This window comes from Schistocerca nitens, chromosome 7, assembly GCF_023898315.1.
Source record: "Schistocerca nitens isolate TAMUIC-IGC-003100 chromosome 7, iqSchNite1.1, whole genome shotgun sequence".
Taxonomy (NCBI): Eukaryota; Metazoa; Arthropoda; class Insecta; order Orthoptera; family Acrididae; genus Schistocerca; species Schistocerca nitens.
Genome location: NC_064620.1, coordinates 386,594,295 through 386,611,680, shown reverse-complemented (window position 1 = coordinate 386,611,680; position 17,386 = coordinate 386,594,295). Strand labels below are relative to the sequence as shown.

The 17,386-nt window shown below is 40.7% G+C and overlaps 1 protein-coding gene across 1 annotated transcript in view; it reads right to left on the bottom strand.

Annotated features, from left to right (window-relative positions):
* LOC126194994 (protein unc-80 homolog) overlaps window positions 1-16,686 on the bottom strand; it is a 1,036,886-nt gene extending 1,020,200 nt beyond the window's left edge. Inside the window, exon 1 of the mRNA XM_049933411.1 lies at window positions 16,664-16,686. The gene's annotated coding sequence lies outside the window, so the exon portion shown is untranslated. The remainder of the gene's footprint in view (window positions 1-16,663) is intronic.
* Window positions 16,687-17,386: the final 700 nt, after the last annotated feature.

Here is a 17,386-nt window from a genome sequence, read left to right as displayed (position 1 = left end):
TTCAAAAAGCCTTTCATTCCCTCTTTCACCCCTTTAGAACTGGAATTTCGGACGACCTCTTCATAAACGATGCCTACAGTATAATCTCCACACCCTCTCTAAACTTCCAGTCTCTGTCCTTAGCGGTTTGGGCTGGGCGATGATGAGTCAGTGAATCAGACTGACCTGACATCCCCATATGGACTGAATTTCCAAAAACAGTGAAATATGTCTAACTGAGAAGTCAAATTTAAATTTTCATAGATGTAGCTTTAATAATGCTTTCATAGTAAAATATTTTTATAAAAAATCTCATACCCCTTCTAACCCCTATGGGTTCAATTTCCAAAAAATCTGAAACACCTATTTCTTATTTATAACTAAGAAGTCAAGTAAAAGTGTTCATAGATGTAGCTTTAAGTATACTTTAGTATTCCTTTAGTAGCGATATATTTAAAAAAAATCACTCCCTATTTCACCTCCAATAGTGTTAAATTTCCAAAAATGCTGAAACATGTATTTCTCTATTTCTGACCGAGAAACCAAATCCTAATTTTCGTGGCTCTAGCTTCAACATTGGCTTAATAGCGATATTTAAAAAAAAAAATCATCCCTATTTCACCCCTTTAGGATTGAAACTTCGAAAAATTCCTTGTTAAACAACGCCTGTAGTGTAAAATCCACACCTTCTCCAAATTTCAAGTTTCTGTCCTTAGTGGTTTGGGCTGGGCGATGATGCATCAGTCAGTCAGTCAGTATATGGTCATAGTTCAGTGATCGTTTCAGTGAATACATTTGCAAATGGGCGGTACTGTTTTAACCTAGACAGAAAAAAAAACTCAGTTTTCTGTCTGGTTCTGTCTCGCAGAGGAAGAAGGCCTTACGCAATCTGAACACATACTTTTCGGATAATGTACCACATCACAATCTAAAACGAAATTAACATAACACGTCATCTTGAAAGTATGTCACGATGTCAGTTCTTCTTTCAATTACATTTTATTGTAGAGAAAGGATTTTATTAAAGTTGACAGCGACCGAAGAAACCTGCGTAATTTCATCTTTCCGCAACAAATTAATAACAGCTATACCATTTTCTATTATTTTAAGACTGATGTAGTGAAGTAAACGATGTCAACAATTTATCCATTTAAATGAAATTAGTAAGCAAAACGCAGCGACTCTCTGTATTCTCGCAAAACCCTGGTTACGCAAGCACGAGTAAGTTATGTCACGAACCTATTACATAAGAGCTACAGGTTGCAGACTACAGCTTCTGTTGCAGGCATTACAAGTCGGTTACGAGTTGCAGGTTGCCTATCTCATAGCTTTCAGGGGCAACAAAAATTTGATTTTCAGTATCTCAAATAAATACTCACCGACTTCAGCGCTGATAATCTATTCATTAGGAGGCATAATCTTACGATAAGGGTTTAAAACAGTAAATCAGGTATTAAAGTTAGAAACTGTGTACATGTCTTAATCCTTTGACTACCGTCGCGACAAATATGTCCCACGACAGGTTATCAGAGAACAGGTGCACGTTATTGCAATATTTCAACGTCCCGCTGGTAAAGGGAAGCCTACTAACGGTTAGCATAATATTTATAATTACAGATTTCACTTGTAGGTTATGCCGTTCTCGAGTTTCATTGTTACACCTCGTCTCCGTATCGTTACATAAAATTAGTTCGCACCTGCAGGTAGTCAACCCAATTACCGGATTCGCAAAGTGGGCTACATTCGCGCCTTCCCGGACACATCTTTTTAACGACTTGCACGGACGAATCGATGTTTGCCTCATGACAATAGAAGCACATATTGAGCAACTGCAGTGTGCGTTAACGAACTTGACGAGATGCCCTGTCCACTGATGTGTGTCTATTTCAATTATGTCTTGTAGTTTCTGCGATGTCGTCTTCTGAAACCCTGGAGATACTTACGAATAATCTTATGTGTACTATCCCCCTCCCCCTCCCAACTCCCTGGAAAACTTACTACTGACTAAGACATTAATTAAAATTACCAAACATTAATGTTTTTGAAATAAAATTGGTAGGCAAAAGCTTAAGGCAGTGTAGCTCAAGGCGCGTAAATTACTCAGACTTTATTCACCCAATATTTGAGAATGAGAGCACCCTCTGACTTGCAACAAACTTGGACATACGTTCCAACCCTTTTGCAGCTTTTTGTCACTAGGACCTTTCCATTAAATAGTGACAAGGAAAAAAATTATAGCTTACTACATTTACGCTGTTTTTATTTTAGCATTGCTCTCATTTGCAAATGGGCGGTACTGTTTTAACCTAGACAGAAAAAAAAACTCAGTTTTCTGTCTGGTTCTGTCTCGCAGAGGAAGAAGGCCTTACGCAATCTGAACACATACTTTTCGGATAATGTACCACATCACAATCTAAAACGAAATTAACATAACAACACGTCATCTTGAAAGTATGTCACGATGTCAGTTCTTCTTTCAATTGCATTTTATTGTAGAGAAAGGATTTTATTAAAGTTGACAGCGACCGAAGAAACCTGCGTAATTTCATCTTTCCGCAACAAATTAATAACAGCTATACCATTTTCAATTATTTTAAGACTGATGTAGTGAAGTAAACGATGTCAACAATTTATCCATTTAAATGAAATTAGTAAGCAAAACGCAGCGACTCTCTGTATTCTCGCAAAACCCTGGTTACGCAAGCACGAGTAAGTTATGTCACGAACCTATTACATAAGAGCTACAGGTTGCAGACTACAGCTTCTGTTGCAGGCATTACAAGTCGGTTACGAGTTGCAGGTTGCCTATCTCATAGCTTTCAGGGGCAACAAAAATTTGATTTTCAGTATCTCAAATAAATACTCACCGACTTCAGCGCTGATAATCTATTCATTAGGAGGCATAATCTTACGATAAGGGTTTAAAACAGTAAATCAGGTATTAAAGTTAGAAACTGTGTACATGTCTTAATCCTGTGACTACCGTCGCGACAAATATGTCCCACGACAGGTTATCAGAGAACAGGTGCACGTTATTGCAATATTTCAACGTCCCGCTGGTAAAGGGAAGCCTACTAACGGTTAGCATAATATTTATAATTACAGATTTCACTTGTAGGTTATGCCGTTCTCGAGTTTCATTGTTACACCTCGTCTCCGTATCGTTACATAAAATTAGTTCGCACCTGCAGGTAGTCAACCCAATTACCGGATTCGCAAAGCGGGCTACATTCGCGCCTTCCCGGACACATCTTTTTAACGACTTGCACGGACGAATCGATGTTTGCCACATGACAATAGAAGCACATATTGAGCAACTGCAGTGTGCGTTAACGAACTTGACGAGATGCCCTGTCCACTGATGTGTGTCTATTTCAATTATGTCTTGTAGTTTCTGCGATGTCGTCTTCTGAAACCCTGGAGATACTTACGAATAATCTTATGTGTACTATCCCCCTCCCCCTCCCAACTCCCTGGAAAACTTACTACTGACTAAGACATTAATTAAAATTACCAAACATTAATGTTTTTGAAATAAAATTGGTAGGCAAAAGCTTAAGGCAGTGTAGCTCAAGGCGCGTAAATTACTCAGACTTTATTCACCCAATATTTGAGAATGAGAGCACCCTCTGACTTGCAACAAACTTGGACATACGTTCCAACCCTTTTGCAGCTTTTTGTCACTAGGACCTTTCCATTAAATAGTGACAAGGAAAAAAATTATAGCTTACTACATTTACGCTGTTTTTATTTTAGCATTGCTCTCATTTGCAAATGGGCGGTACTGTTTTAACCTAGACAGAAAAAAAAACTCAGTTTTCTGTCTGGTTCTGTCTCGCAGAGGAAGAAGGCCTTACGCAATCTGAACACATACTTTTCGGATAATGTACCACATCACAATCTAAAACGAAATTAAAATAACAACACGTCATCTTGAAAGTATGTCACGATGTCAGTTCTTCTTTCAATTGCATTTTATTGTAGAGAAAGGATTTTATTAAAGTTGACAGCGACCGAAGAAACCTGCGTAATATTAAGGATATTTTAAATTTATTAGCTGGTTGGTACTAACTCTACTTTCAACACATTTTGTAGCCAGTGCCCACATAAATCAATGATGTCCCTGAAAAATTATATCATTGTACTATACATGGTTTAGGAGATAATACATTATACTCACTGAGATCAGTGAAAACTAGCTTAGCACATAAACGTGTTCGTAAAGTAATTTGACATTTGAAGCAGCTCATACAAGTGACTTCTGTTCTTTAAAGAAATTGTGTTTGTGTGTTGAGAGGAGGGAGGGGGGGTGGGAGGGAGGGAGGGAGGGAGAGATAGGGGGGGGGGTTATTACCGCATGAATGAGTTTAATCATGGATTTTTATCATTGCTCTTGTACCTCTAGATGTGCAGAGCTAAATATTAAATATGTTGCGTCTTTTTTTAAATTTAACCACTCAATAAAACTTTTAGGAAGATTACTTCTCATTTCTTCTGTTGCTGTTTCTATGTTCGTTCTGATTACAATACTAATATAATCTGCAAAAGAACTTATTCTGCCCGTTGTATATTTCATAGAAAGTCGTTTATATATGCGGAAATAATAGTGGACCTAAGACTGAGCCTGGCTTACATTGATTGAATCGTTAAGTACAAAGTTCTGAAATCTTTTTGGGTTAGATACGACGCTATCCATTAGTTGGGTTTATCATCAGTTCCACAAAATCTCAGTTTATATGCGACGATATAGTGATACTTCTCTGTAAACCCTCTCATAGTGCATTTTAACCCTGTGGTGCAGTGCCCAGTGCAGTGACCGGCTGTTAATGTTGCTTCTTTGGTGATCTTAATCAATCCTGAGGTTGTAAATGCACGCAGGGCACCGCACCAGTAAAGAGTGTCCACTGGAGTGAACTGCATGCATTTACAGCCTCAGGACTGATTAAAATCGCCAAAGGAGCGACAGTAACAGCTATCCATTGCACTTGACAACTGCACCACAGATTTAATTGACTGGTTGGTATTATTAGTCCTATATTATGGTTATAATAATAATTCCGTGTGGCTCAATGGCGTAGTGCACGTTTTGCAATTGGACACCACTTCGACGACTAAAGCGTCCTTAACTTAGACCACTAATCCACGCAAGGAAGGGAACCTAACGTGTAAAGTGCCCATATTTCGTGTGTGTGCCTAATTCTGGATAGCTAAATATCTCCCTTGCTTGGTATTGCAATCACTAGCTCGCTCCGACAACCAGTAGTGGAAGTCATTCTGACACGCCATTGTGAGTTTGGTGCCTGTGCTGTTCATGTTTCGTTCTCCACAGCTATTTTTGCATTGTGTTCAAGATAAAGATTTTCTACAAAGTTCAGTTGGAAGTCCTTCCTCGAACCAGGTAAGACGTACTTCCAAAGTATTTCATATGAGACAGTAGTTTGAAGCGTGCTCTTTCTTATCTAATTGATACAAATGTCGTCTACCGCTCACTTAAGGGTTATGTTGTGCCTAAATAGAAGTAAGGGATGGTCTCTAATACCGGGTTATAAAAAGTGGCTCTGAGCACTGTGGGACTTAACTTCTGAGGTCATCAGTCCCCTAGTACTTACAACTACTTAAACTTAACTAACCTAAGGACATCACACACATCCATGCCCGAGGCAGGATTCGAACCTGCGACCGTAGCGATCGCGCGATTCCAGACTGTAACACCTAGAACCGCTCGGCCCCGGGTAATAAAAGCTTGCACTATTTCGGGTACACGAAATTTGGGATGAGTTTATACAAACAGATGTTCTGAATTTTGTTTCGTATGTCACTTTTCCTGTGACAAAGACGTTGGGCCTTAGATAGGTTGAGCATACCACAGACCCCCAACAATAGAAGTGGCGGCAAATGGTTTCAAAAATGTGAGATGTATCTTTGTTACCATCTGGGTTTTTCGTCTATGGATTTTACTCCTCAGCAATCTGCAGCATATGCTGAGAAGACCTCAGAAGCTACAGCAGGGCCTTTGTCGACTGCAGTTACTGACATGGAAGAAAATGCGGTTTCCACTTTTGAAATCAGCTCGTGTCCTCTGCTTCCACCATCAACCCAAAACCAAGAGCACATAAAGTAGCAGTGTTGACGCAGTCGCCCTTGGAAAGGTTTTGGAGCAGTCCCTGTCTAAAGGGCAAAAGAAAGCAAGTACCAAGTGTACAGGGAAGACCCCACATTCAACGAAAACTATTACAGAAGTTTCATGTGATGCATCTGATCGACCTTCAACATCTGGGGCTGTGTAAACGAAGCTCCTCGAAAAAAGAACCAGAGAGCCACGAAATAGCATGATAATGATGAGGAAGGCTCCGATTCAAGCGTTGATGAAATGATGGAGAAAGACTCATCAGCTAAATAAGAAGAGGGCGAGGAGTGCATTTACTGCGATTAACTGACACTTCTAAAGAGACCTGGATGAAGTGCATCGGTTGCTTTCACTGGCGTTATGAGCTTTGTACAAGTGTCGAAGATGAAACATTTTAAATGTGACAACTGTATCAAAAAGTACAAAGTCTGAAAATTTTTCTTGTAATGTCTTAAATGTTTGCAGAGAACCAACAATTATGCAACACTCCTTATTTCTGAAACAAACATGTGGTGCGAATAAGGCTATGTTAATAACTCATTAAATTTTAGTGCTTATTTACAACCATAATTAGGAAACCAGAAAAACCCGGAATCAGGAACCAATATTTCTGGGGGTAAAAATTATGTTTTAATTGTTGGTACTGTTATTGCAGAGTGAGTAAAAAATTGTATTTTTTTGCAATGGCGGTATTTAAATTCTCCCTAGTGATAGTACAGCACATTTTCCATAATTTAAAGACATCTTGTGTACTGGTGATCTTAAATTTAAAAACGGTACCCGATATCAGGATACTTTCTCTTTCCCTTTACCAATATTCACACACTGAATTCGGATCACGTGTCGCTCCCTGTGAATCTTCACATAACTGAGTAGTCAAGGCTAGGTGAGATGCAGGTTGCAATACTCCGTTGTCCGACCGCGATTCTATTCCATGACCTTCCGGTTTGTAAGCAAGGGCTTAACCACTAGACTACTAGATCCGTTATTATTATTATTATTATTATTATTATGATAAAAAAGGCATTGTATAATTTCATAGTAGTGATGATGTCGTTCAGAATTCTATAACAATTTTTCTACAGAAACTGGTAGGAAATAAAGGCTATTCCATCAACAGCTCTTGATGTTGCATAAAAATGTCTTTCTCTAAATACCGGATTTACTAAGCGAGTGCTAGCAACAATATCGGGCACATCGATACCTACGCTATCTTCCCTACAATTCTGTGTCGCTGTACACTAACCAACATCATACGTCGACGTGACATTACAACAGTATTACAGAACACGTAATGGATAAGGAATATGTAATTTTAAGATGACGTCAGGCACTATTTGAAAGCGCCAGTTTAGCTATCGATAAGCTATAAAAATTCTGACTGAGAAGTGAAACTGAGAATAGATAAACAGCGGTTGTGCCAGCTGGAAACACGATACTTGGCTTAGTATGAGAGGCCATTAAAGAAGAAAACGGCCAATCGGTACAAAATATATTCCGAATAAAGAGAAAAAAACAAGAAAACAAACTTTATAGACTAACAATCGTAAATAATTACGTCAAACGCAGATGACCAGTACTTTCCGACACCTACATAAAATTTAATAAGACGAAACGGAGCTGCTGAATAAGGGCGCTAAATTCAACATAGATCTGGCACTAGATATTAAGTGGTTGAAAGAAAGAAATGTATCGTTGAAAATACCAGCTGACGCAGCGATCTGGAATACAATGAAACGAGCCATGTACTTCCCAAGTTCCTACAGACAGTTAAAGAGGAAAGGATGAAGCGATGAACAACAGCTGTAATATTTAAAGATGTTAGCAATCAGTGATAGTGAACAGTAATACATTGACAAAACTTTAGCGGTTTTCGCAGGAAGCGCAATGAGAGTTTTTTAGTGAACCTACGAAATAATACTAATTAATATTGAAACACGAGTTTCAAAAAGTATTTTTGTTCTGCCATTAGAAGAGTAGAACAGGAAAATTACATGGTGATGAATCCAAACAAACCACAGTTAAAAATTCACTAGATAAAATATCCATTTATACCAGTAGTCAAACTCAAACAACATCCCAGCGTAAGTATACTCAACCAAATTCCCAGCGAAACACACATCTCTGAAATCAATCACTCAAGTGGCAATAGTATGGCGCTAATCAATCAAGTAATAGGAATAGTTATGGTCGACACGTCTCACTTCGTTTCTTTACATTCCGAATATATCTATTCACATATTTCCGATGTTATCATCCCCTTAAATACAAACTGTTACCAGCCTAATAGAACACTGAATTCATTTAATTGTTGCAACATAATTTTACTCGTAGTAAGAAACATTACATACAAGAAAATGAAATAGTCACAGATTCTACTTATAGAATCTTCGAGCGATTTTCAGATACTTTTATTAATCATCTAGGAAGAAGATTCTAAAAGTCCAAATTGTCATCAGTGAATAAGATCACACAAGGTAAGTTTATTAGTAAATAGATTGGACCGAAGGCGATGTAAGTACACGAAGGCGCTACACGATAAAATGGGTACTATAGAATCCAGTGCATTCACTTAAATATCAAAATATGAGATCCGATAACCGTTTTTAACGTATGCACGAAATGAGGTACTATGCACACATCGACCATTAACGAGACGTACAATAGGATATTACAGCAAGAAGCTATTTTTCTTGGGTTGCTTCGTAAGGCCGACGACGTTTCCATGAACGAGGAAGACAGAAATATGAAACGAAATGCGCTCAGGAACGCTGCCAAAAGAATAACTTTTAGATGGTCACTACCCTGTATTACGGCGAAAGGTGCCGAATACTTTTAAAAAGTAAAAATTAAAATATAGGTGTAGAGGCTCCTATGAACAGTTTCAATTTGAATAAAATCCTCTTGGATGTTATGACACGTACTATGAAACGCTAAAACAGCTGTAATTCCACGTTCCGCCAGTTTTTTCACTGGTACCGCTGCAAAAACGGTTATAACGTCGGCTTTATAGCTGTTTCAGTGTTTCATAACGACGCGATCTAACATTCAAAGAGTTATATTCAAATGTCGAAATAATTTTAGGTATAAACACTACAGTGAGTCATAAATTATGACACGTCCTAAAAAAGAAGTAAGTTAGAAAATTCCGCATGTTCAAAATTCACTTCATAGGTATGTTGTCAAATATATTGGGAACATGGAAAGAGGCTTTATAATTAGACATAGACATAGACATAAACATAAGCCTAGAAGTACACTTCCAGGAGCAGTTGTGACAGGGTACTGGCTCCAAGAACCGTCGGCATGTTCTATTTGACACCAATGTGTCATGAAGTCACAGCCCGCAATTATCATTCACAAGTGACATCACAAAGGAAAGTAAATTAAGACTCCCGATTTACTTCTCTCTTCTGCCATTTTAATACGCACATTTGCCCTACTGCTTCCATCCCAGGGTCCCGTTTTTAAATTCTAATAATTGTGTTTTTCATTTTTCGTCTGTTTTCATTTTCCATGTAGGGGAATTTGTTGTACTTTGGTACACTTTTCGGACTTCTCTCTATAGCCAGCTCTTGAACAGAAGTTCAATACGTTTTCTTATTTCATTTTTAAATGTCGCATTCATTTCTTATGTGCTGCAGTCTTTTTATGAACAAAAAAAAAATTTCTCCCGAATATTAAGGTTTACCCAAATCTGAAAACATTCTATAAGGTGCAATATGATTATATACCTAGGAAGAACTTTGCAATGGAGAAAATCTTGTCAACATTATATTTAATCGTCTGTTTGTCACGATATTACTCTAATAAACACTGGTGATCAGTGAGTGAAGTATTATCGCAGACCAGTTGCAAGTTAAATACATTTTGATACAACTTTTCATTTTCAAGACAGGTAAATTCGTTAAAACTTTAAATAAACTCCATACAGTTGAAAGTATTACGTGTTCCATCGTAAAAGACGTTCTTCTGTTTCAAGGTACACAATGAAGTACGACCGACGAGTAAGGTTTAACTTTTCAGTAAATGTTGTATAAATAGTTATACCACTTTATAGCATTTTTCTCTTCATAAAATTCTATACCCGAAGAATTAACAGTATCAGTATCAGTTATTGGATTGAAGTACCGCCCAAAAACATTTTATGTTGCTAGGTGCACTACTCTATGAGTACAAAACTCTCCTCCCCCCCCCCCCACCCCCTCTCACCGCAAATTGGTCCAAGAAAATTTCCCAACCGACATAAGCGCGAAATTATCTTTCGTCAGGCACATCCCGTATTTAACATGCAATGAGAACATTTTCGTATTTCAGATGATGTCCGCTATTTCAGCATTTAGATGCGCACCTTACTTCTACCACTCTGAATATTGCATCGAAGGTCGCCGTGTCGCCCCCACCCTCTAGAGACGTACATTCAGATATTACCTTCATTAATCCTTGACAATAAAACATCATTACTCGAAGAGAAAGAAGCGAAAAGGTAAAAACATTAATCGAAACTACATTTCTGTGACTCAAACTCGAGACTTGGAACACAATTTCAATACGTGGAAGGAAAGAGACAGTTGATAGATTTAGTTTATGTGGAACATTCGCCTTCCAGTATAACTTACTGGCGTCTGCTGATCAAATGCCTCGCGCGACCACTACGGTCGCAGGTTCGAATCCTGCCTCGGGCATGGATGTGTGTGATGTCCTTAGGTTAGTTAGGTTTAAGTAGTTCTAAGTTCTAGGGGACTGATGACCTCAGATGTTAAGTCCCATAGTGCCCAGAGCCATTTGAACCATTGGATCAAATGCCCCTCATATTTGAGAAGACCCTACGTAAGATGGTGTCTTGCTTAGTTGTCAACGATGTAATTCGGTGTTGAAAGCCTTTCGAAAACCTTGGAGGACTGAATCTACCTGTCTACCTGCATCTTCTGTTCGCTAGATGTCGTGTACGAATGGAGCAAGCTGTGTTTGACACGAGTCGTTTTTCCCATGTGAACTACTTCTTACACCAGCAGTGCCAAGACAGTGTGTTTCCACTTAAGTGACGGGTGGCGCATGAGTAAACTAGTATCTCACGTTCCTTCCTGTGACCTCTTGGTCACGTTTAATTGTTGAGGAATGTGTAGACATCTAGTAGTGGTCTCCTATTTTTTAGTACAATATGACTCACCATCGCATTTCCTTCTCGATGGGCACTCTGATGATACCAAATGGTTCTTGGAGTATTCGTTTTGTAAAACGAAATTACATTTTTTCTTGGTTTTGTTTCAAGATATTTCTCACTGCACCGACATCTTCTAAAGAAAATTTGTCCTATGAGATGTCTACCAACGTTACCCAAATGGTGATTTACCTCGAGAGGCAGACAGGGAAGATTAGTAAGACCATTATTGTTCACTTTATACACTCGTTAATTAGCGGAAGTAATTAATTATTACAGAGCGAGGTGGCGTAGTGGTTAACACGCTGGACTCGCACTTGGGAGGACGCCCGTTCCAACCCGCGACCGGTCATAACCATTTTGGTTTCCAGTGATCTCCCTAAAGCGCTTCAGGCAAATGCCGGGACGGTTCCTTTGAAAGGTCCCGGCCAACTTCCCTATTCGTCCCTAATCCGATGGGACCGATGACAACGCTGTTTGGTCTCCTCTCGCGAATCAACCAATCAACTAAAATATGGTTCAAATGGCTCTGAGCACTATGGTACTTAACTTCTGAGGTCATCAGTCCCCTAGAACTTAGAACTACTTAAACCTAACTAATCTAAGGACATCACATACATCCATGCCCGAGGCAGGATTCGAACCTGCGACCGTAGCGGTCGTGCGGTTTCAGACTGTAGCGCCTAGAACCGCACGGCCTCACCGGCCGGCCCAATCAACCAATTAATATTACAGTGTCAGACTTCCCGTAGATGACAAGGCTGTCTACAAAGACATTTTTCCTTCATAAATGTTACGCTTAATTAGATCTTGACCAAAAATCATCTTAGTATGAAGACATGAAGGTAGTTATTAATGAAGAGACACGTAATGTTCTGTAATCACAAAATGTACAGGTTAATGAGTCACCTCTAGTTAGTCATATCACACAGATACCTAGGAGAAATTATGTTCGGAAATATGAGATGGAACTGAACTCCAATACGGCACTACCGGATTTGTTGTGCCCTTGCACTGATACGACCTTGGAAGTTGACTTAACCAGCCAATTAAAGGGGACGTACAGTTTAACATGGACTACAAACCACAGTGAAGCTTGGAATTTTTTACGTTACCAAGCGACGAGGTGTAGTGGTAGCACACCTCCGGCCACCCAGGTTTTCCGTAATTTCCCTAAATCGCTCCAGGAAAATGCTGGTGTGGTTCCTTTGTAAAGGGCATGGCCAGTTTCCTTCCCCATCCTTTCGAATCTGAGCTTGTGTTCCATCTCTAACGACCGCGCTGAAGACGAGACATTAATCTTACTTCCACGGAAACGAAATTAATGCCGTTTGTGCCTCCAGGAAGTGAAATAGGGCCTCCAACGTTCTAAATACATACAAACAAATTATTAGATAGGATAAACAGGGCTGCAAGTTTGTTAGCTGACGATGTTATGTAGAGAAAAATTTCGTCCTTGGAAGATCGTAAGAACTGTAGAAGTACTTCAGCAGTATTTCCCCTTGCTATAATGAATGTTTTCATCTTTTCTTTAGAGTTTTCAGTGACTTGTATGAGCTCCACTCTTCTCGAGTTTTTGATAAATGAATTTTCTTCAACACCGGTAGTGCAGTAGACACCGTATTTGACAGTGTATGTGCATATGTCTGAAGGAACAGACACTGCTGACGATTTACTGTCGTGATAAATTATGAAATGTATTGGCAAACAGTGAATATGATAGTACATTGCTGTATTGTTGAATACAGACACATGAAAGCTTGTGGTAGACCGCTACTCTAAACCAGATTTCCCACTTATCGCGAGCAGTCGCCTTAACATCTTCGGCTATCCGTGTACGCCTCGCCATCCGATTTAAACTGCCATATGTCATAGTCTCTACATCCCATAGTGCTCGCAGACCGTTGGTGTGATTCCCGCATAGGCAGAAACAATGTTTTCCTCATTAGTTTTCCGGTCTGGGAGGCGTGCTTGGATAACCGAAGTGGTTAAGGTGACCGCTCGCGATAAACGGGGAATCCGTTTCGAATTCCGGTCCTCCAAGTTTTCGTGTGTCTGTAGTAAACCATACAGCTCTTACAATACCTTATTCACAATTTACGAATACATTGCATAGTATTTTATTTAACTTTACGGTCGGATGCCCTCCCTGTCGCCCAGTCGTCGGATACCAAAGGGAGGGAAGTCTTGTGCGCTTGTCTGCTTCCTGAGGTAGAAAGTGGGGACCAGCCCATCATTTGCCTAAACGAGCGTGACGAACGGCATAAAACTCCCTCAGGATGACCAGTGTATCAGTCAACGGTTGTTAATCCGCAGCCCGGATTCTATCCGGGTCTGGCTCACCTACCTTTCTCGCAAAACAGCACACTCAGAGTTACGAGTATACGAACAGGACGCTGTCATGAATGTCAGTTCTGTTTAAATGTGGATAAACGCAAGATAACGCTTACAACGAAGGTAAAGAACTCGATAGTGTCTGATTACAAGCTTGGTGGTGAACATCTTGGGCACATCGCATCGCATGTGTACCAGGCGTTTATAATTAGATTGCAGCTATTCACAGAGATAATTATCGTACGGCAGCGAAACTTGGTGGATACACTAATGCTTTTATGTGCAGCCGTTTTACACTGGAAAAACTTAGTTCCAATTTTGGCTACCAGGTGCCAATCTGGCACTGTACAGCATCTCGTCGGCGCCTCCGGTGCTCATATCGAACAAATTCTGTAAGAGATCTTTGATAATAAACTCATTATTATGTCGTTCTCACTTGTTTGACCTTTTCTGCCCACATCCCATTCATAATCCATTACATATGGAAACGTTTATATACGTCTTTCTTGCATTCACAGCGTCACATTTGCACCTGGTGGCCAACATTGGGACAATTTTTTCAGCATAAATCTGTTCCGCATTAACGCATTAGAATATTTATCAAGTTCCGCTTCCAAACCATAATTTCAGTACTCTGTCATTAAGTCTACTTTAATTATAACCACCCAGTATTTAGAAGTAATGCTGGAAAACGCAATGGATCTGTAAAGGAAATTGCACACAAGACGCTAGTGCGAGCAGTTCTAGGGTATTGTTCCAATGTTTGAAGACCTTATGAAGTAGGTATGACAGATATCGAACGAACTGACCGGACCGGGAGAGGTATAGCCCCTACGGTAGTGTAACAGTAGTTCTCGGGGACGTGAATAGGAATCCTTGGAGGAATGAGGACGTAATACTCGCGAAACTCTGTTGGGTAAATTTGGAGAACATCTGTTCGAAGAAAGTGTGTGACCGTTAGACTGCCATCATAGTGCGCAAGGAGTTACTGAATGTCATTCTAAACATTTGAGAGATTGTAGAGGATAAAATTTCGAAAGTTTTGATATTAGGAAGCTGTACCCGGAAATTGTGAAATAAAGTTTCTGTAGCCACCACTAGGCTGTTGAAAATCTACGCACTACCTACACGAGAGGTGAGATTTTCAATGAACATCAGAGCAGGAATTCTCGGAGATCAACCTTACTGGACCCCACACCTTATCGGGTCACTTACGAGATACATGATATTTGAGCTTTGTGGAGAATGTCTTGTCTGAACTAGTGGAGCAGGTGGCCTTGCAACTGTTCGCTAGTTTTAGATATCGGAATGGTGGTGATGCAGCACCCTTTGATCGTCGACCTGTGGCATGTCTCACAGACGGTTTCAGGCAGAGAGTAATTGGAAAAGGGTTCCCAGTCCCTTGGCCTGTACATTACCCTGAGCTCGCTCCTTTTGACTTTTCTCCGCTGGAGTTATCTGAAGTCCCCTGTGTACTCAGTACCGGTAGGAACAGTACATGATCTTATTGACCGCATCACTACAGCGCTTGATACAATCGAAGGAGCCGGCCGAAGTGGCCGTGCGGTTAAAGGCGCTGCAGTCTGGAACCGCGAGACCGCTACGGTCGCAGGTTTGAATCCTGCCTCGGGCATGGATGTTTGTGATGTCCTTAGGTTAGTTAGGTTTAACTAGTTCTAAGTTCTAGGGGACTAATGACCTCAGCATTTGAGTCCCATAGTGCTCAGAGCCATTTGAACAATCGAAGGAGGGTGCAGAATCTTACGGAGAATGAAACAAAACATGGTTCGTCGTTGCACACTATAACATTTTTGCCTCTTACAAGTCGATGTTAGGCAAAGTCGATTGTCAAGCGCCGTTACGCTACGTGAGTTGTGTCAAGAGTCTGGGCGGAACTGTGAGCTGCGCGTTGTATCCTACCGGCTGGGTGGGTCCCCATCGCCGTGAGTTGACTCTCAGCAAAACATTACCGATTTGTGATCTAAGATATTCCTGACAAGTATTTTGCAAAGGCCTTCAGCGTGCCGTATATTCGCGTTCGTGTCAACAGCGCCAATCACCCACTGGACTGCAGTGAGGGTTGTGTGTGTTAACCACGGGTGTAGCGTGTGACCTGTGAAGGGATTAACAGTAACTACAAGTGTGACACGAAAGTTGTCTGCCTCATATTGTGTCTAAACAGAATATACAATCAAACGTTATAAAACATATTAGCATTGGTTATAGCAAAACCCTTTATCGTTGTGTGAACACTGTCGAGCAGCCGCACTCTAATTAGAAACGACTCCCTAACTAACTAAATCCGATCAGTATTTAAATATTAGGATACGGTCACATCAAAATTAAAGCTAGCTATTTCGGTTAATAACAAACGAGATCATATTAATCGAGAGTGGTTCATGTTGGCGACCGTGACAGGACTATTGCAGTTTCCGGTGAAGAAGACTACAGAACACAATACATTATCTAGTTGCCATTTTTTATCTTAGCCACGTTCGAAATGACAGCTATAATTTTCGGATGAATAGTAATGATTCGGTACGACAATGTTTCATAGCGAAACCACGGGTTCGGTTTCCAGTATTTGATTCTATTCTACTGTGATTAAACGTTTTCCAAACAACAGTATCCTAGTGTTTCGTGTACTCTATCGAATGCGTAGGAAGTGCATAGTGCTGTAGAATATTTCAGATTTCCGTCCATATGTTCCTTATTGCATTATCTTCTGCAATATCCCAGATTTTTTAACAGTAACAGTGTGTATATCAAGAAGGTACCATGGAATTAAGACAGGAGGGATTGAGGGCGAAAAAATTGCCATATAGACAGTCATTATTCCCTGGCTCAGTACGAGAATGAATTAAGAAGGAAAATCGATAATGTTGGTTCCGTGTACCCATCGCGGAGTACTGTACAGTGGCATGCGAAGTATGTGTGTGCAAGTAGTAGTAGTCATAGAATAGGAGTAGGAGCATTTTGTTTCGACAACATGGCACGGTTAGCGCAGGTGTCACGTTCCAGGTGGCAGGCACCGGTCAGCTTACGTAAGTGCGACGGCGTACCTCTGTGGGCTGGCAGTGGGCCGCCGAAGAAGGCGCCGCGGCGCTGTGGTCCCCCCGCCGGATGCTGGGCCGCTGCCCGAGCGACTGACGGGGCTCGGCCGGCGCCGCCGACGGCGTCCGCATCGATCTCACGGCGGGGTGGGGGTGGGGGGGGGCGGAGGCAGGCGGGGTGACCGTGGCGCCTGGACCACCGGCGCCGACCTTCTGCGCATGCGCCGCCCCAGGCTCCGGCGCTTCACTGTCGTCAGCCTCTCGTGCCAGATTCAAAACCCTGTCATCCAAGCGAACGTTTCTTCTGTCTTTACTACGTTCGATATACTGTTTGTTCCACAGGTAAACAGCTAAGAAATCTACAAGGATAAAGAACATGTTATGTGCGAGAGCTAGCTCATAGCCTTCTTCTGCTTTATTTTATTTTATTTTTTTTATTTATAAACTAACTTCATTAACATTCTACACGTTTATTCTTCATGTCTACATATTTGGTTCATAACATACCCTGGCGACGAACACAATTCTTCCAACGAGAGACCAGTTTGTTGATACTGTCACTGTAGAATGTTTGGCTCTGTTGACGGAGCCAAAACCTCACCTCTCCTTGCGCCGCTTTATCGCTATCAAACTTAAATCCTCGACAGTATTCTTTACGTTTTGGAAACAGGTTAAAACCGGATCGGCCCAAGTCGATACTTATGGAGCATGAATGACGAGAATGAAACCAAG